The 20,686-nt window shown below is 35.9% G+C and overlaps 1 protein-coding gene across 1 annotated transcript in view; it reads left to right on the plus strand.

Moving 5' to 3' along the window:
• Positions 1–20,686, plus strand: part of MMP16 (matrix metallopeptidase 16) — a 285,679-nt gene that overhangs the window by 167,454 nt on the left and 97,539 nt on the right. The window lies entirely within an intron of this gene.

Below are 20,686 nucleotides of genomic sequence, written 5' to 3' on the forward strand. Positions count from 1 at the left end.
TAACAGCTTAAGGAAACTCTGCTATTTTTTTCCCACACTTTAGTCCACTGTTTCCACTGGAAACTTAACTTAATTGACATTTGTGGCATAGTTTCTGCCATTTTTTCTGTTTCACCTCTTGAGTTTGTAAAATGTTGCTTCTTGTCTTTCATCTCTATATCCATATGTGGTCTCCCAATATGATATGACAACATAATTTATTATTTTTATATTATATCTTTACTTTTATCAAAACCACTTTTTGCAAATCTATTCCAACAAGTCTATCAGTTTTCCAATCTTTATAATTATTCTCATATGCAAAAATAAATTTAAAATAACTTGATAACTAAAAGAAGCTACTTCAGATAAGAAGTCTGTGTTTCTTCCTAGACAATAATCCATACTTTAATTTTATGTTTCAAAAATATTCATATAATTATAGGATCCTAGATTTATAAGATTCATAAGCAGCCATGTCTTCGAATTCTTATAACCAAAACTTAAATGTTTTTCTTTCTCACAGTAGTAGAATGCTGTTGAAAATACAGCATGTAGGGTCACCTGGGTGGCTCAGTCAGTTGAGTGCCGACTTCGGCTTAGGTCATGATCTCATGGTTTTTGAGTTCGAGCCCCGCGTCAGGCTCTGTGCTGACAGCTCAGAACCTGGAGCCTGCTTCAGGTCCTGTGTCTCCCTCTCCCTCTCTCTCTCTGCCCCTCCCCACACCCCTCTCTCAAAAATAAAATAAAAAACATAAAAAAAATTTAAAAAGATACAGCATGCATTGTTTTAATGGCAGCTAATCAGCTAATAAAACTCTTCATTTCCTCTTGATGAGTTAAGCCCAGCCATCAAATTAAGCCTTGTTAGTTCACCAGAATGTTTAGTTAGCTGGATTAGCGTAACAGCCTTGCATTTTGAGAACATGCAGGATTCAAACATATTATGGATAGCATGAATTAAGGCGAGTTAAATTTACAATAGCATCAATTTTCAAAGAAAGAAAATATGATAAATAACTCTTCCTGTCTTACAAAAGAAAATAAAATAGCTAGTGTTACACAAAGTGACCTTTGGCATTGTTTTTAATAGGTATATTGACTATATTAAATTATTACTTCATTTTTAAGAACTGATTTGGAGATGAATGGCAAGTTTGTTGGGAGATTTCACTATGTAGTCATGGAATGAAAAGCCAAAAACTTTGAGGTTGAGCAGACCTGCATCTAATTCCTGGCTAACTGATCATTAGCTAAAGAAGCTTCTAACATTGTCATATGCTTATTTTCACTCTGTATGTTGTATTGCAGGGCTGGGACATTGCAAGGAGAGGTGCTTTCTGTTCAGGCATGTTTAGTCTATACCTGAGCACCCAATAATAAAATATCTGTAATGTGATAGTAGACCCACATTGGTTTGATACTTAAATCATTTAAAATTAAATATTTTTATCTTATTTTTATCAAAATCACACCGGCATTCTACTAGAGTAGTTCAGGCATCTTCCAGTCAATTGTTAATATACATGTTTGCAGTCCAGATGACTGAGAATAGCACTTATAATGGTAGAATTTTGCTGACAGAGGCAAAACTGCATTTGCTTCCAGGGAAAGACTTCTTCTAAAATTATAAACAGAAAAAATTATATTTTATAACAATCATTATAATTCTAAGGTTATATTTTATTCTGATAGTAGATATAATTGCTAAGGCTACTTTGAATCTAGCTAGCTCTGAAGTCATGTTAATTTGGGGGATGGTGCCTATCAAATGGCCTATTTTTCTCTTAAAATATTGAAATCCTCAAAAAGCTGCACAGATTTTTTAGATGCTTCCTCTATTAGCTGGTATTTTTAAGCATCAACAAATACTTTTTGAAAATAAGCAACAAGCCCAAATCCTAGAAGATTCCATCCAAGGTGAATGGAACCAGAGAAATTAGGCTAAGAAAAATAAGTAAGGCAACAATCTCTTTGACCTAGGCCATAGCAACTTCTTACTTGACATGTCTCTGGAGGCAAGGGAAACAAAAGCAAAAATGAACTATTGGGACCTCACCAAGATAAAAAACTTCTGCACAGCAAATGAAAAAATCAAGAAGACTAAAAGGCAACCAACAGAATAGGAGAAATATTTGCAAATGACATATCTGATAAAGGGTTAGTATCCAAAATCTATGAAGAACTTACCACACTAAACACCCAAAAAACAAATAATCTAGTGAAGAAAGGCAAAAGACATGAATAGACACTTTTCCAAAAAAGACATCCAGATGGCTAACGGACACATGAAATGATGCTCATCACTCATCAGGGAAATACAAATCAAAACCACAATAAGATAACCACCTCACACCTGTCAGAATGGCTAACACAAACAACTCAGGCAACAACAGATGTTGGTGAGGATGCAGAGAAAGGGGAACACTTTGGCACTGCTGGTGGGAATGCAAACTGGTATAGCCACTCTGGAGAACAGAACAATATGGAGGTTCCTCAAAAACTTAAAAACAGAACTATCTCACAACACAACAATTGCACTACTAGGTATTTATCCAGAGGATACAGGAGTGCTGATTCAAAGGGGCACATGCACCCCAATGTTTATAACAATGCTATCAACAGTAGCTAAATTATGGAAAGAGCCCAAATGTCCATCAATGGATGAACAGGTAAAGAAGATGTGGTGTCACACACACACACACACACACACACACACACACACACACTGGAATATTACTTGGCGACCAAAAAAGAATGAAATCTTGCCATTTGCAACAACGTGGATGGAACTAGAGTGTATTGCTAAGCAAAATAAGTCAAAGAAAGACGAATATATGATTTCACTCATGTGGAATTTAAGAAACAAAACAGATGAACATAGGGTAAGGGAAGCAAAAATAAGATAAAAACAGAGAGGGAGGTAAACCATAAGAGACTCGTAAATACAGAGAAAAAACTGAGGGTTGCTGGCAGGGTGTTGGGAAGGGGGATGGGCTAAATGGGAATGGGCATTAAGGAGGCACTTGTTGGGATGAGTATTGGGTGTTATATGTAAGTGATGAATCACTAAATTCTACTCCTGAAATCAGTATTACACTATATGTTAACTAACTGGGATTTAAATAAAAAATTAATTAAAAATAATAATAAAAAAAGAAAATAAGCAAAAAGCTTTACGAAAACATCTATAGGGACATTTGAGATAATGTAAGAAATGAGAATGTTTACTCTGATTTAAGTGTGATCATTGTTATGAATGCTTCTGTGTTTTGCATGACTTAAGAGGTTTCCCAAGGAATATATATGTGGAAAGAATTGAAACAGAACATATGAGCTAAGGATGCAATCACATCAGTGGACTTTTGACTCAGATTATGTATTAATACATTTGATTGCCTCTCAATTTTTATTAAGTATAATATTTTTGTACCTAAGTATACTATTAAACAAAATGACTATTTAATATTTAGTGTTTCATTTGGAAGAGAATATTTCTTTACTGGTCAAATAAATATTATTTTTCTTTTGAGTGAGTTTAAAGAAAATGACTACAAAATAATAGTGTTTCAGAATTCTAGGGGATTAGGGAGAAGTTGACTCTCTGTTCTAGATGTAATACCATACAGATTTACTGCTTAATTGAAATTCAGACTTTTAACCAGCAACAGCAGGACAGCTAGGGTAGTGTCGTGCTGAAGTATTGATCATTTATCAAAAGAACAGCCTCTAGCTTTGCTGTGGTACTGGTGAATGTGGGGAGAATTAATGCATTTGTACGTCCCAGATCCTGTCTGTCAGATTATTTTTTTGTATCACCTATATACAAGGCCCAATTCTGACATCTTCATTGATAAACTTTTTCTTTTCTTTACTCTATCCCTCAAATGCCCCCAAGCTTACTTAACTGAAAAATTGTCTTTCTTTCCTATTCACAGTTCTTAAGCACCTAGAAAACAGAGCAGCTTGATAATTTAGCAAAAATGCAAATGAAAGAGTCTCTTGATAAGTACCCAGCTCATTTTCCTCAGCATTTTGCTCAGCTAATGAAGGCAATTTGAATTCTGTCTACCTCAAAAGAGATAAACAGTGTCTTAGGCTGCCAGTAACCTTTAATTCATTGTTATCCACTTTCCTATCAATTTGCTTATAGTCACGATGCCTTTCAAAAACTCAAGCTAAAGCCCATTAAGTAAATTACACAATAATTATAAATAAATAAATAAACAAATAAATAAATAAATAAATAAAATGCCCCACACATACCCCTACCTAATAAAAATAATGCTGCTTTTACCCCCATGGAGTGGATAAGCAAAATAATGTGCATAGCAATTCTAAGTAGAAAATGTTACTAAAATGATACGGTTTTTGAAAAGTATACATTGCCTGAGTATGAGTTGGAAAATTTAACTCTAGCAAAATGTTAAGATTCATTTTGAGCATCATTATCATATTATTTCCTTGACTATGGTATAAAGCTTGAATGGCACTATCAATGTAAACACAAACTTATCACAAAGATTCTAATTAGACAAATACGTACCACAGTAAGCAAAAAGGTTACCTATTAAAATGTTATCTAAAACTACAACAGAAAACTATCTAGAAGTAAGTCTTATTATACTATATAGTTGCAAGTCTATTAACAAGAAAAATGCATTGCAGTGCTGCTGTTTGTTGTCAAAAAAGTTACTGCCTTAAAGTGAGAAGATATCAGGACTTGCTCAGGGCTGTCGTGGTAAAATATGATTTCTGGATGTCTGTGAGGGTGTTTCTGGAAGAGATTAGCATTTGATTCAGTAAACTGAGTAAAGATCTTCCCTTACCAACAGCCAATCCACTGGGGGCCAGAATAGAAAGAAAGAAAAAGGAAGGAGGAGTTTTCTCTCTCTTCTTGAGCTGGGACATACCTCTTTTCCTACACTCAGACACTGGAACTCCTGGTTCTTGGGCTTTCAGTCTCTGACTGAATTATACCATTGGTTTTCCAGGTTCTCCAGTTTGCAGATGGCAAGAGCAAATTCTCGGCTTCCATAACCTTTTGAGCTAACGCCTGTAACAAATCCCCTCTAATATACCTGTATATATCCTATTGGTTCTGTTTCCCTGGAGAATCCTGACTAATATAACCATTAAATGTGATACAGTCACATTCCACATGTAAGCCAGCTCATTCTTTGAGTAAATCTGGTTTAAGTTAAAAGTCTTCATGATATGATGCCAAAGTCAATGGACTTGATTTATGTCGATGAGGCAGAGTTAACTTTCTGTGTGAGATATTTTGTCATCGGTGTACTAGAGGAGCATTGGTGCCAACAGGTAAATGTAGGCCTTAACCAGCTGCCTACCACCTCTCAACATTGTCTGCTCATTTTGAAGCTGTAACGGCTATATAATATTTTTCAGATGCTTACAGGGTTTTGACTTTTTGATCTTTGAGGACAGGAAAAGTTGGATTTTGCAAAACAGATATTTACCAAGAGGCCTGAAGTGAAGTCTGTGGGAGTATTGTCCAGATCAGTCTGTCCTGTGCTTTGTGAAGATAAGGGAAGGACTTGATATGACTGGGCAGTCCAGGATCTTAATCGATCTTTAAACCCAGAGTACTTATTGAGATTTTAAATCTAAAGATATTAGCCCTCTACCAAATTGTTCTTACCTTACCATGTTTTACCAAAAGTTGGAAGCTCTCTCAAACTAATTTACCTTTCAAAACTATAATAGAAATATTTCTGTTTGTTTTTAAAAACATGACTTCTTTCCTTCCTGACTTCCATCCTGGAGTAAACTTAATTTCACTGAGTTTATTTTATTTCAGTACACTGGTGACTTTAATAGTCTTGAGTTTTTCAAAATCTCTGTTACATAGCTTCACATCATTGCTATGTACTATCTATTTATGTGTTAGATCCTGTGTACAGTTAGAAAAAACAGATGAATTAGCGTCCTCATACTCAAAACATTATTTCATTATATCAGTTTTAATGAAGTATATAGATGGATCATGGACATTAAAATATATATAATAAAGAACTCTTAGTAAATGAAACAGATAAAACTAGACCTTTCAATCGCTTAACACAACAGAATTTTCTTTCTTGCTCATGTCGTGGAGCAGATGGACTATCCACTCACTCAGTCAGAGACCCAGAATAATAGAGGCTTGGCCATCATCAATACGTGATTTCCGAAGTTGCCTTAGGCTTTAACCGCCAGACGGTAGCTGGGAGAACTGGGATAGATTTGCTCGTGGAGTGATGTTGTGTGCCAGACCTGCAAGTGTTAAAGAACATTCCTGACAACTTCCGCTAACTAGAGTTGGATTCCACGGCCACACCTAATCACAAAAAAGGCTGGATGAAGGTGATGGATTTGATGAGCAACTAGTCAGTGTCCGCCACACCAGTATGTTAGGAGGTAAAAACTATACTAGTTTGACATTAGGTACACTCTGCATCTGTGAATAAGTTGCTTAACTGTAATTTGCCTTAATACAGATTTTGACCTATTGACCGCTATATAGCTTCTATTATTCCTCTCCTCATATACTATTTGCAGGAATTTTCGTTGTAATTTATCTTGATATAGGTTATTTATCCTTTACCCTAGGTGGTCATCAACAAGGCAAAATAGGGTAGAAATTTCAAATGTACCCCTGAGTTTATCAGTATAAAAAAACTAATGTCTTTGAGTGTTTAAGAAAATCCAACTGATTGAAATTAATAATTTTATACTTTTTTATTGATTAAGTTATTAAGATTAGTAGTTAATTCATACTTTAGTTTTGTGCAGTGATTTTTTGCAGAATTACAACCATACTATTACAAAACCTGGCATAGCGCCATTTTAATTTCTTTACAGTTTAAGTTAAGCACAACAAAACTATCCACTACTTATTCTCACATTTTAATTTATAACTTGCTTCTTCATTTGAAATCAAATGTTGCCACAACTCACCTCCTCCCCAGTGTATTGACTGCATATCAAGGCAGCAGCAGAAATAGCTGTTGGTGCAACCCACACTGGAAATTGTAGTTTGCCGTTGATTTAATGCATCAGAGAACAAGACCACGTTGGGCTTTGAGGGAGATTACACCTCTCTCAGGCAAGGCCGTACTAGATGTGTGTGTACTAAAAAATGGAGATTGACCTAAGATCATGGGAAATCAAGAACCTAAGAAAATAGGGAAATCAAGAGGTAATTAAAAGACTCTCTGCTGGATTATCATCAGTCTCACAGTTTCATAAAGCCAAATTTAATTGAGTGACTAGTATGTCTCAGATACTATTTTAAATTCATTGTGTGTACTTAACTCATTTAGTCCTCACAACAAACTTATAAAATAGATAGTGGAATTACTTCCATTTTGCAAGAAAATTGAGGCACAGAAAGTTTGGTGACTGGTCCAAGATTCCCTACATGGTAACAACAAAATGAAACCACTAAAGGGATACTAAAGAACCAAGGAAAGGGAGTATCTACTTGAAGACTCAGGAGAAAAGCCTATCACTGAAAATATTTTATGAAGTGAACAAAAAAAACAGTATTGGAAACAACTCCAAATACCCATAAGGTCTCATGGAACAGGAAAAGAAACCTATTATTACTGTAAAAACTGAATCTGTCATGTGGAAAGAAATCGTGGTAAGCATTTTCAGAAAAAGACGATAAAATAAAATGATGTGAAATACAAGGATAGATATAGAAGACCTGGTAGATAGCTCCAGCTTAAGAATTACAGATTCTCCTAAAGGGGAGAAGAGTGGGAAATTAAAGCAAATGAAATATGCAAGCACATATTAGCAAAAATGTCATATTCTAAAATAAGAGAGTGTGCAATTCAAAAAGAGTCATTGCATTCATTGCAAAATTTACAAAAACAGGTCCATAAATAAATCCATCCTGCAAGTAAATGAAAAGTTTCCATTAACCATGACACTATCTCGTTTGAGGTGAAGATTTCAAAAATTACATGGAGAAGTTCTGTATACATTAATGGCATCATCTCTGGCCTCTGTCCATAAATGCCAGTAAGGAACCCCAATTGTAAACAAACACAAATTTCTTCCAAAAAAAATGTCTTGTCTTTGCCAACTGTCCACTTGGGCAAAGTCCCCCTGGCCCGTGAACCATTGGTCTAGATGAGAGGACAATTAAGAGTGAATAGTAGTGGGGCGCCTGGGTGGCTCATTGGTTAGGCGTCCAACTTCGGCTCAGGTCATGATCTCACAGCTCGTGAGTTCGAGCCCCACATCGGGCTCTGTGCTGACAGCCTGGAGCCTACCTCTCGTTCTGCCCCTCCCCCACTTGTGCTCTGTCTCTCAAAAATGAATAAATGTAAAAAACAATTTTAATAAAAAATAAAAAAAGGAGTGAATAGTAGTAATAACTAAAACTAGAAAAGTTGGTTTTATCTAATCTGTTGAAATTATTTAGTGACCTGCTGATGAGACCGGTTTCTCTTATGGCCCGTTAGAATTCACCAAACTCTTTTGAACAAGGGAATTAAATGAACATACCAATGATTTAGAAAATTTTGTTCAGGTTGCAAAATATAAACTATATCTAAACTATCTCAGAAGGAGGAAAATAGGAAGAGTCAAATATGCATCTGTTCACAGTTAATTTCTCTGTTGAAATTGTTGTGTAGCCTCTTTTCAATATTCTCTTCTATACCATCATTTCATTTAAAATATGTACTAGAGAATTACAGAGTATTTATTAAAAATGGGCTAGTGTTTGAAAACACACCAAGGCAATATAGTAGATTTCATTAAAATGAGAACATATAATTATAGGTAAGAAACAACTTAATTTTTAAGTGTAAGGTTTGACTTACTTGAATGTAAAAATTCTGGTGACTTCACTGTACTCAAGAGCAAGGGACTGATTACTTCTCTGTGGGGCAGTTCTAGTTCAAATGTATTTAAGTCATATTTACAGGTTTTTTTTTTTTAATTCTCATCAGAGTCTCAGACTATATCTAAGCTATATTTCTAAATTTTCTCCTGCTTAAAAGTAAATATTTGTTTCTGATTAACACTGAGTTATTCAATTTCAGAGTTAGAAATGTCATCTCAAGTAGTATGTTATTATATAAGCATTTTAAGAATAGTAACTTATTACCTATTTTCTGCAGCTTCTTTTTACACATATGAAATGGGACTTCTCTCTCAGATTATCCCATATTATATTAATGCAAATTACCCAGTCTAAATTCCCTTTCTGACTTTTTTATCTTAGCTTTTTAAATCAAACTTTATCATTCTTTTTTCTTTTCTATAGCATGTTTCCAAAGTGTGTGTGTGTGTGTGTGTGTGTGTGTGCGCGCGTGTGCGCACGCACACACACACACGTGTGGTACATTCAGGCTATTTTCTTAGAGCAAACTTGGTGCTTTGTTAGAACTTTCCTACACTTCCCAAGATTTGCTTTTTTAGAGCCACTTGATATTTTAATTTAATTTAATTATATTTTAATTTTATTTTTTATTTTTTAAAACTTACCTCCAAATTAGTTAGCATATAGTGAAACAATGAGTTCAGTAGATTCCTTCATGCCCCTTACCCATTTAGCCCATCGCCCCTCCCACAGCCCCTCCAGTAACCCTCAGTTTGTTCTCCATATTTATGAGTCTCTTCTGTTTTATCCCCCTCCCTGTTTTTATATTATTTTTGTTTCTCTTCCCTTATGTTCATCTGTTTTGTCTCTTAAAGTCCTCATATGAGTGAAGTCATATGATTTTTGTCTTTCTCTGACTAATTTCACTTAGCATAATACCCTCCAGTTCCATCCACGTAGTTGCAAATGGCAAGATTTCTTGCTTTTTGATTGCCAAGTAATACTCCATTGTATATATATACCACATCTTCTTTATCTATTCATCCATCAATGGACATTTGGGCTCTTTCCATACTTTGGCTATTGTTGATAGTGCTGCTATAAACATGGGGGTGCATGTGTCCCTTCAAAACAGCACACCTGTAGCCCTTGGATAAATGCCTAGTAGTGCATTTGCTGGGTCATAGGGTAGTTCTATTTTTAGTTTTTTGAGGAACCTCCATACTGTTTTCCAGAGTGGCTGCACCAGCTTGCATTCCAAGATCCTTTTAATTTTATTATTAAATGATGTGCATATTGGATAGAATATGAGATCAAGGAAACTGATACTCATTTAGTTCTAGTAGATTTACCCATCTAGGACAGGGTCAAAGAAGAAAATACTAACAAGAAAATACATTTTATGGTATATTAAACATGTTTTTACCATTATGTATGAAACAAGTGGCAAATAACCCCAGTTTAAAATAAAAGTTTTTTACCTAGTGAAACTTTTCATTAGAGTCCTTTTTGAGAGAGTCATTTTATGAACAAAAATTTTAGATAGGTGAGTGATATTAATGTTCTTTTTTAACCTAATAGAAACATTCTGAGGAAATGTTCACTTCTCTTTTGCAGTTTCTTTGCAAGATGATCCCGAAAAATTAAATTAGCTGTAATGTTTAAACCTTTAAACTTCCAACCTAATTCCCTTCCCTTGACAGATAACCATGCATCCTTTATTGAAATTAGTTTCCATATTTATAGTCACACTTCTCCTTCTACCTCTACTTTGACGTTCACCCATTTCACCCATTGTTTCTTCCTGAATTTCTGGGGAAAAATGGCTACATTTTATGTCCACCACCCCCTCCATCATAAAATCCTACTCAGTCCTCAAGACCCTTCCCTTATCTGATCAGCCTACTATACTTTGTCCTCATCAGTTCCTCCTTTATTTGTAACTTTTTGATCCACAAAATATACAGCACATTTCCTTCACTCTTTTAAAATGACAGGGAGTTCTTATAGAATAAATGAAATCAAACTAAAGATAGGGTATCTTACAAAATAAATCTCCAGGCAAAATAGATAATACATTTTTCATTTGCTTACTATATCTAAAGTAATCATTTTAGTCAAGTAATAGAAGGACTTCAAAGTAGAATACTTCAGCCTGAGGTCAGCTAGCCCAAGTCACCAGGAGGAAATAAGTGAACTTTCTTTGAAGAAAGCTTTGGAATAGTTACCATTGCCTGTGTTTATTATCAACTCATATGAGTTAAAGTCAAACTAACCTAACTCACCCTGATTTATTTTCAACCCTGAGCATATTCCTAAATATTCCTAAATATTATCTCTTTGATACTGGAGACTGGGGGAGTTCTTGGGCCCTGAGACCTCAACCACCAACACCAGCCGGGGCCAAGTTCTTGACTTCACCAGAGAAAGAATTCAAGGACCAAGTAGCCTGAAGTATCAGCAGAAGCTTTATTGCAAAGTACAAGTACACACTGCAATGGAGGGAAAGTGTGGACATTCCCAGATAGAGGACATTGTCAGATAGAGGACCTGACTCAGGAAAGATAGATGTGGCCCAAGGGTGCTTCATCTTTATGGGCAGTTGTAATCAAGGGGTAAAATATTCATGTAGAAATAGAGACTTCCAGGAAGACAAATATCATTGCGCACGCCCTTTGCAAGTTTCTATGCACCGGTGCAGTCTGATTTTTTTTTGCATATACTCTAAATAAACTCTGAATGTACAGTTGGTCCTCTAGCGCCTCTGGTGCAAGGGTCATTCTCCGTCATTTGTAAGCTAATGGTCTTTGCGTGCATGCCCTCCATGGGCTTGAGCAACAGCAGGATACTTGTGGCCCTGAGAAACCACAGAGCTATCACAGGGTTTATTCAGTTGCCAAACACTTTGTCAGGTGTCAGACTCAGTTCCCTGTCTTTTGTTCTCTTGCAATTACCCAGCCTTTCTCTATTCTACCTGCCTCATCTTCAATTCAAGACATAAGGGTTGGTGCAATGATGGAAGGAAGGATATCAGTATCATTACATCTTTCACTTAAGTCAAATGCTCTGTTCATCTCTATTCAGGATCCCATGGGTTTATACCCAGAAAATATGCATGAACTTTGGTGTAAGTAGATCTCAAATGATAAGGTTCAAAACAGCATATCTAAAATTGAGTGAAATTTTCTTCGTTTTTTGAAAGAAACTTCAACCTTTTCCTTATTTTCATGGCACTGATCTGGGAGTAACCACACTTCTTATTCAGAATGTCCTAGTGATATTAACTTACCTAACGTTTTTTCATTCTGCTTCCTGCTTTGCCTCTCTTAGATTTGACCTAATGAGTTCCATTAAATCCTTTTTTCCTTTAAAAGTGCCAACATAGGCATATGCCCGCTCTGAAATATCTGTATATCCATGTATATATCCATCTCTTCTTATAAATAAAGAACAAAATGATTATTGACCTTCAGATAAAGATGGGCTATTTTTCTCAATGCCTGTATTGAGTTGAGATAATCCCACTGCATTTAGCAATCTCTTTTAAGTTTTTGTTTTTCTATTTGTAATACAGGCAGAGGACGTGATTAAAAAGGTTATAATCACCATTTGAATATACTAAACATGTCAATACAGCTTCTTCAATGCCTGGCCCCTAATAGTTTAACAAAATAAATATATAAACAATGGTTTCCTTTCTGATAGCTGTAGTGTTGACTGCATATTTTGATTTAATATTGAACCCCTAATTTCTAATAACTCTTTAACTGTGATTAGTTTATAATATGATTAATCGTGTATGAATTCGCAGAGTAAAATTTAATAAAATCCAGAAGTAAAAAAAAATCATTAAAATCATTTTCAACGCTTCCACTCAAAAACAACCATTGCAAGGTCTGAGAGATTTAATATCCTAATGTATTGATTGCTAGATAAAGTAGAGATATAAATCTGGACAGATATATATATATATATATATAATTATTATATCATATATGATTTTACAATATTTACATTTTTCACTGCACATTATTTGCCCATCATTTTTCTGAAATCACTGAAACAACTTTTATTCATTCATTTTTTTTGAGAGACAGTGAGTGTGAGCGGGGGAGGGGCACAGAGAGAGGGAGAGAGAGAATCTTTAGCAGGCTTCATGCCCAACGGAGCCCATTGTGGAGCTCAGTCCCACAACCCTGGGATCATGACCTGAACCAAAATTAAGAGTTGGATGCCTAACCATCTGAGCCACCCAGGCACTCCAAACTCACTAAAGCATCTTAAATATTTTCCAGTATCCTGCCATATGATTGAATATAATTTATGGAGGTTATACCAATGGACAAAAACTTAGGTTATTTCCAATTTTAATTGTTAGTTATACTGTAATGTAAATATTTTTATACATACAGTTTTGTTGACACCTGGCTGTTTGTTTTTTTCCTAGTTATTTCTCAAGAATAGAGTCACATGATTATTTGGCCAAGGAACATACACTCTTTAAAGGAACTTGACATATTATTAGGTGATTTTTTTTGATGCAGAGCTAGCTTACACTTCTACACTACTGTGTGTGAGAGTGCACAATCTCCTGAACATGAGCATAACAATAACTATGATGTAGTGGTAAAAGTAGGAATAATAAGCAATGATATTAGTAGCTAGTAGACGTTGAGCACTGTTAGGTGTCATAGATGAATTTTCATTTAGTCCCCACTGCAATTCTGTTATGTAGATTCTGCTATTATCCCAAGATTAGAGATGAGGAAAGTGAAATACAAAGGGTTAAGTAATGTGTCCAATGTAGGTGAGGATGCAGGTCATGTGCCCATATAGGATAACTGCACAGCATGCAAATTCAAGCACCCAAAGCCCCCCACCTGAATGGACCTCTAATAATATCTAATTTTTCACCTGGAACAATTTGAATAACAGTTTGATGTCAACCATTTCCATTTTTTGTTCCAATCATTCCATAATAATGATTGGCACATATTTTTGTATATGTTATTCACTTGTATGTGTTTGGTGAATGTTTGCTAGCTGTTTCTCACCTTTGCTCCTATTGGAGTTATTTTCATCAATTTGTAAGGGATCTTTAAAGTTATTTTTTTAATTTTTATTTTAACATTTATTTATTATTGAGAGACAGAGAGACACAGAGCATGAGCAGGGGAGTGGCCGAGAGATGAAGGGACACAGAATGTGAAGCAGGCTCCAGGCTCCGAGCTATTAGCACAGAGCCCAACTCAGGGCTAGAACTCACCGTGAGATCATGACCTGAGCCAAAGTCGGACGCTTAACCGACTGAGCCACCCAGGCGCCCCTGTAAGGGATCTTTTACTAGAAAAGATAATATTAGTTTATCTCATTTTCTCCCACTTGGTCATTTTCAGGAAGTAGGAGAGAGCAAAACTGCCTTATTTCATGAGGAAGAATGAGGAGGCTACTACCTCCATTTGATTTGCCAATGGGGAATATCCTTCTTTTATTTGGACTGACATTAATAGATTATTCCCCTCATTATATTGCGTTTTTTTCTGTTCCATGACAGATATTTTATTGATAAGTTGGATGAGGCCCATGTTAATAATCGATATTAACAATGGTATTTTAACTTTGATACTCTTCAAATGGTATATCCTTTTGTCTTTTTGGAGTTTAAAAATCCCCCCTATTGTAATATGCAGAGTATATTTCTTAATGTCTTCAAACATAGAATGTGGTTTATCGGATGGTATTTTATCCATTTTCTGTTTTAAATTTTTGATGTGAAATAATTGGTTTGTGAGTTCTTGTAGGCAACAGTGCTTTCTAATCAAAATGTTATGAAATGCACTCAGTAAGGTTATTAAGACTTTTGAAAAATATGTAAAAACATAAAGAACTTTGTTATGTATTTAGAATCTTACAAAAATCTAATTCAGTAGAATTTTATTCATGTCAACAGTGGAAACCAGATTAATTTTATCTTTCCTGTTTCCATAATTGGATAAATTATGATTTGAGTTTAAGGCACGTGTAGCTATTGTTATGCTTTCAAAATATGTCCACAAATTCTTAGACACTTGTTCCTTTGAAACATGGAGCTTAATTCTCTCAGTGAACAGGGGCCACTTAGTGAATCACTTCTAAAGAATAGAATATGGGAGAAGTGATGCTGTGTCACTTCTAAGTCTAGGTCATGGAAAGGGTACAACTTCTGCTTAGAGCTAGTGAGATTTCACTCTCTCTTTCTCTATGTCTCTCTCTCTCCCACCCCCACCCACTCCTTTCTTTCCCCCCTCCCTCCCTTCCTTTCTTCCTGTTCTCTCTCGAGATATTGTGGACTTTACACAAACCCAGACCATATGGAGAGACCCAGGTGGAGATGGACCTCCACCAGTAACCAACACCAGTTTGCAGGGTATGTGAGTGTGCCGCTTCACAAGTGGGCCCTCCAGTGTCAGCCAGCTTTTCAGGAAGATACACATCCAGCATACATGTAATTGCCACCTCATGAGTGATACCAGGTCACAACTCCCCAGCCAAGCTTCTTACAGATTTCTGGCCCAAAAAATCCATGAGAGACAATGAAGGACTATTGTTGTTTTAAAAATGTGGTTTTTTAAATGTTTATTTATTTTTGAGAGAGAGAGAGAGAGAGAGAGAGCACGAGCAGGGGAGGGACAGGGAGAGAGGGAGACACAGAACCCAAAGCAGGCTCCAGGCTCTGAGCTGTCAGCACTGATCCTGACACGGGGCTCACACCCGTGAACCATGAGATCATGACTTGAGCTGAAAACAGAAGCCTAACCGACTGAGCCACCCAGGCACGCCCCCTTTTTTTAATTTTTTTTTTAATGTTGAATTATTGTTGCTTAAAAGCACTCCATTTTGTGGAGATAACTGATGCAGCACAAAATTATTAACACAACTTTATACAAAAGCAAAGAAGGATATTTATGAAATTACCTAGAAAATTCAAGACAAACAGAGCAATATTTTGTAGCTAATAAATACAGGAAAAATAGAGAAAATGAATACAAATTACTAATTGAAATGTGGCCAGTTTTTCTAAGGGTCTTAATCTTACTTCCATTCACTAATGAATACGGAAAACAACAGAATGCTATTAACTTTTATTCTTCTGTTCACATCAGAAAATATAAAGGGTAGGGAACTGGCAATAATTCCTGCTTTTTTCCATATTTTTTGGAAGGAAAGTCAGTAATTATGTGGACAAAGAATAGAAAAGATGCCCAAATGTACAAAGATGAATCTTTTTTTCCAGAGGATTTTACTAGAGTCTTAAGCCAAAGTTTATGTAATACACATGTGTGAACTACTGTGAGTTTAAATAGAGTAACCTACAGGGAAGATGTAAAATATGTGGAAATAACTACACATCTGACAAGAAAATGCTTAATAATGAGGTACTCTGAGAATAAGTTCTATGACCAGTGATTTCATAAATTACTTAAAGAAGAGAATGCATTGAGAAGCACTTGACTTTTAAAGAACCCTAAACACAATCAAGAAAAATGCTGAGGTAGTCAGAAAAGCTAAAAGGGAACTCACAGAAACATGATTGGGCATAAAATTGGAAGATGTGCTTATTATGAGAATGTGTAGGAATTTATCTGTAGAAAAATAATTCAAATGAGATGTACAAAATGTCAGAATCTGAACAATCAGCTGGAAGTGAAGAACTTATTTGGTGCCAAAATAGCTTAGAGATAATTTAGGGGGGAATTTTTTTTTTATGTCCAAAGAAGTATGCTTAGAATTTAAATTATCAGAAGCATTTAAAAATGTCTTTATTGCTATGGGGCGACTGCGTGGCTCAGTCAGTTGAGCATCCAACTGCGGCTCAGGTCAAGATCTCACAGCTCCTGAGTTCGAGCCCCACGTTGGGCTCTGTGCTCACCACTCAGAGCCTGGAGCCTGCTTTGGATTCTGTGTCTCCCTCTCTCTCTCTGCCCCTCCCCTACTCATGCTCTGTCTCTGTCTCTCTGTCTCAAAAATAAAAAAACGTTAAAAAAAATTTTTTAAATATGTTAGTTGCTCACTGGCAAAGTCAAAAGAGTAGTTGAATGTACCTTAAAAACATAAATAGCAGAGCCTATGGCAGAGCTTATGGGAAAAGGACGATCCTGTTGAGATTAAAAATAATAATAAAATAAAATGTGTGTGTGTGTGTGTGTGTGTGTGTGTGTGCGTGTGCGTGTGTGTGTTTAAGATCTCAAATTGCTGTCAAGAAATCCAGGACTTGAGATATGAAGATCCTAATGGGGGAACAACAACAACAACAACAAAAAACAGTCAAAGAAAGAAAAGTGAACCTATATACTAGGTAATCCTGAGGCATTTTGCAGTTCTGGCTGGGGCATCAGGCAGAGTTGCTATTATGATGCAGAGAACCCAGAAGAGCTTTTAAGAATCTTATGAAGATGAAGAGACAAAGAGTAGTTAGAGTTTGAGGTCATACAGGAAGCCAGGATTGAGGGGCCATGATTCCTAAGAGGGAAACACTGGGAGGTAAGCCTCAATACTTTGTTGTACCCTTCAGGTTTTTTCCAAGTTTATAAACTTCACAGGATGAAAGACTGAGACAAGCAAAAAACCACTGAAGCACCAAGTAGAGTTTTTAGTTGAATCGTGGTGGTGAGGATACAAAAATTAGAGTTTAAGATCTGTTGTGGATGATGGATTCTGGGAAACATCACCCCTTCCAGCTGGCACATGTAGAGAGCTACATCTCAGGAGCAGCATCTCAGTGGGAGTATAAATCAGAGTCACTCAGTCTCTCATAAGGTTCAAGGGATCTACCCCCATTTTGAGGTTCCTACCAGAGGATATGATGAATATTCTCTGGATGAAAATGCAGTCATCCAGAATCAGCTGATTTCTTACACACAATGCTTGTCAATCAGTTAAAAATTATTAGGCAACCCAAAGAACTGGACCCAGAGATAAACACATACATGCATGTGCAGGTACACATACACACAAGAGAGACACACATGCTCCAAATATTGGAATTATCGTTCACAGACTTTAAAATAACTGTGATGACTATATCTGAGCAATAGATTTGAAGATGGGGAGGGAGTTAAGCAATCAAATGGAATCTATTACAAAGGTCAAAAGGAAACAAACTAAATAACTGAAATTAAGAACTTAATAAATGTGTTCAATGGAAGATCAGGCATAGTAGAAGAGATGATGTATTAATTGGAAGATAGATCAATAGAAACTATCTGGATGAATCAGAGAAATCAAGAATGGTCTTGTTTTAATAGAGAACAAATCAGAGGTATACAAATAGGTCACCCTGAAAAAGATTTAGTGTGTAGAAATTCAGATCCAGTGAAATTCAGAAAGGGAGAAAATAGAATAAAAAGGGAAAAGGCAATATTTAAAGAGAAAATAGCAGGAAAGTTTCCAAAACAAATAAAAGATATTTTGTTTGAATTAAAGAATCGTTAGAACCCCAATAAGATTAAACACAAAGAAAATTACTCGAAGACACATTGTGGTGAAACTACAAAAATCGCAGGAGAAAATCTGAAAAGCAGTTAGAAGCATGAGGAAAAGGAGGGAGGCAAATTTCCTTAAGGGTAAAACAATAGCACTGACCTCTGACTTCTGCATTAACATCAGAGAATAGAAAGAATAACATTTTTTAACGTGTTTATAAAGAAGATAACAGCTAACCTAAAACCCCATTTCTGCAAAAATATATTTCAAAAATGAATGCAAAATAACTTTCCAGTCAAAGAAAACCCAAATTAACTTGTTGGTAACAGATCCACAGTAGAATAAATTCTAAAGGATTTCAGGCAGATGGTAATGCAAAGGTCCAAGAATAGCCTTAAAGTAGGAAAATTCCCCATGGAGGACTTGTACTACCACATTATCAAGAGTTAATAGAGCTACCATAATAACCAGAGCAATATAGTGGCATAAGGATAGATAAGGGGACTTTATTAATGAAACACATCCAGGAATATATCTTTACATGTGTAATCCATTGTTTAATGACACTAATTATTTAGCAGTATAGTAGAGAAAGGATGGCCTTTTTGATAAATAGTTCTAGTTTGACTAGATATCCATATGGATACAAAAAGTTGAACACAGACAGCTGACTTCACACTATACATTTTAATGTGAAATGTAGAACTATTAAGTTTATAAGGCTATTATAGGAAAATATTCCCAGAACCATGTATAGGAATTTCTTTAAATAAGATATATTTTTAAAAATTGACCATAAATTAGACTTCATTATAATTAGGAACATTTTTTCTTTAAAAGAAAAGCATAGTTACGAGTATGAAAAGACAAGTTATTTATTTGGAGTAGATAATTGTAATACATATGTGTAAAGGAACCATATGGAGAATATATTGTTGGAATAGAATTCTTTATAGATTTCCTGCATTTCTTTACATTTTACAAGTGAAGTACTAAACTACTCATTTTTGCCTGGGGTATATTTTCACAAAGTCTGTATAGCAGACAGCCTGGAAAGGTGGCCGATGGTGTACTCTTCTGGAGCAAAGAGCAGTCATACTTACCATCGAATGTAATAATATAATACCTTCCTATAGGACAAAGAGTAGGGATACTTAGTGCCCATTATTTAAAAACAAAACAAAACAAAACAGTACCCGAAAGAAGAGCTTCTCTTCTTTAATACATCATATTGAATGTGCAGAAATATATCCAGACCTATACACGTCACCCCCATAGGACTTCGGATAAAGGAAAACTAATGAAAATGTACTGATGCTCGTGATGCAGGATTAGCCATAAGTAGTAAGATCCTCTGTCTCTGAACCAGGTGTCTCATGTCTTCTTCCAGCCTGAAATCATGGCAAGCTAACCTCTTACCTCTCAAATAGGGCAGAATCTCAGACCCTTCCCAGCCCTTGATGTGTATAAAGAATACTGCCAAGTCAAAAATAAATAGGTAACCTAATGATAAAAATGAGCACAGGCCTCGAAGAAGTATTTTGCAAAAAGGACTAGCCATATGAAAATTTCTCAACATTATTAGTCTCCTTGGAAAAACCACAGTGAGATACCACTCATCCTGCAGAACAGCTAGTAGAAAAGATTGACTACAACAGTTGTCCACGAGAATGTGAAAGAATTGTAGCTTCATACAGTGCTGGATGAGGTGAAAATTGATACATTTTAGGAAAGTATTTGTCACTTTTTAAGCTGAATGCATGTGCTGCCCAATGAATAGGCATTTTGTGGGGTGTGCACACCTGTGGGTGCAGCATGGTGCAGCGTGTACGAAGAGACATGTAGTAGGATGTTCAAAGTCAGCACTATTTTTAATAGCCCCAAACTGGAATGACTCCATTGTATAAGAACAATGCAATAGATAATTAATCTATGGTACTATTTATTCAGTAGAATACTATATAGGATGAGAATAAACAATATATAAAACCATGGATGAATCTCATAATATGTTTACTTTTAAAAAGTTCACAGATGGGGCGCCTGGGTGGCTCAGTCGGTTGAGCGACCGACTTCAGCTCAGGTCACGATCTCGCAGACCGTGGGTTCGAGCCCCGCGTCGGGCTCTGGGCTGATGGCTCAGAGCCTGGAGCCTGCTTCCGGTTCTGTGTCTCCCTCTCTCTCTGCCCCTCCCCCGTTCATGCTCTGTCTCTCTCTGTCTCAAAAATGAATAAACGTTAAAAAAAAAAAATTAAAAAAAAAAGTTCACAGAATACAATATACCATTTATTTGACTTCTTTAATGTAGAGTTCAAAAACATGGAAATCAATCTTTGGTGACAGGAATCTGGCAACAGTTACTTCAGGGATGTAGTGACCAGTAAGGTGTCACAAGGAGAT

Source organism: Lynx canadensis, chromosome F2 (assembly GCF_007474595.2).
Source record: "Lynx canadensis isolate LIC74 chromosome F2, mLynCan4.pri.v2, whole genome shotgun sequence".
NCBI classification, from domain to species: Eukaryota; Metazoa; Chordata; class Mammalia; order Carnivora; family Felidae; genus Lynx; species Lynx canadensis.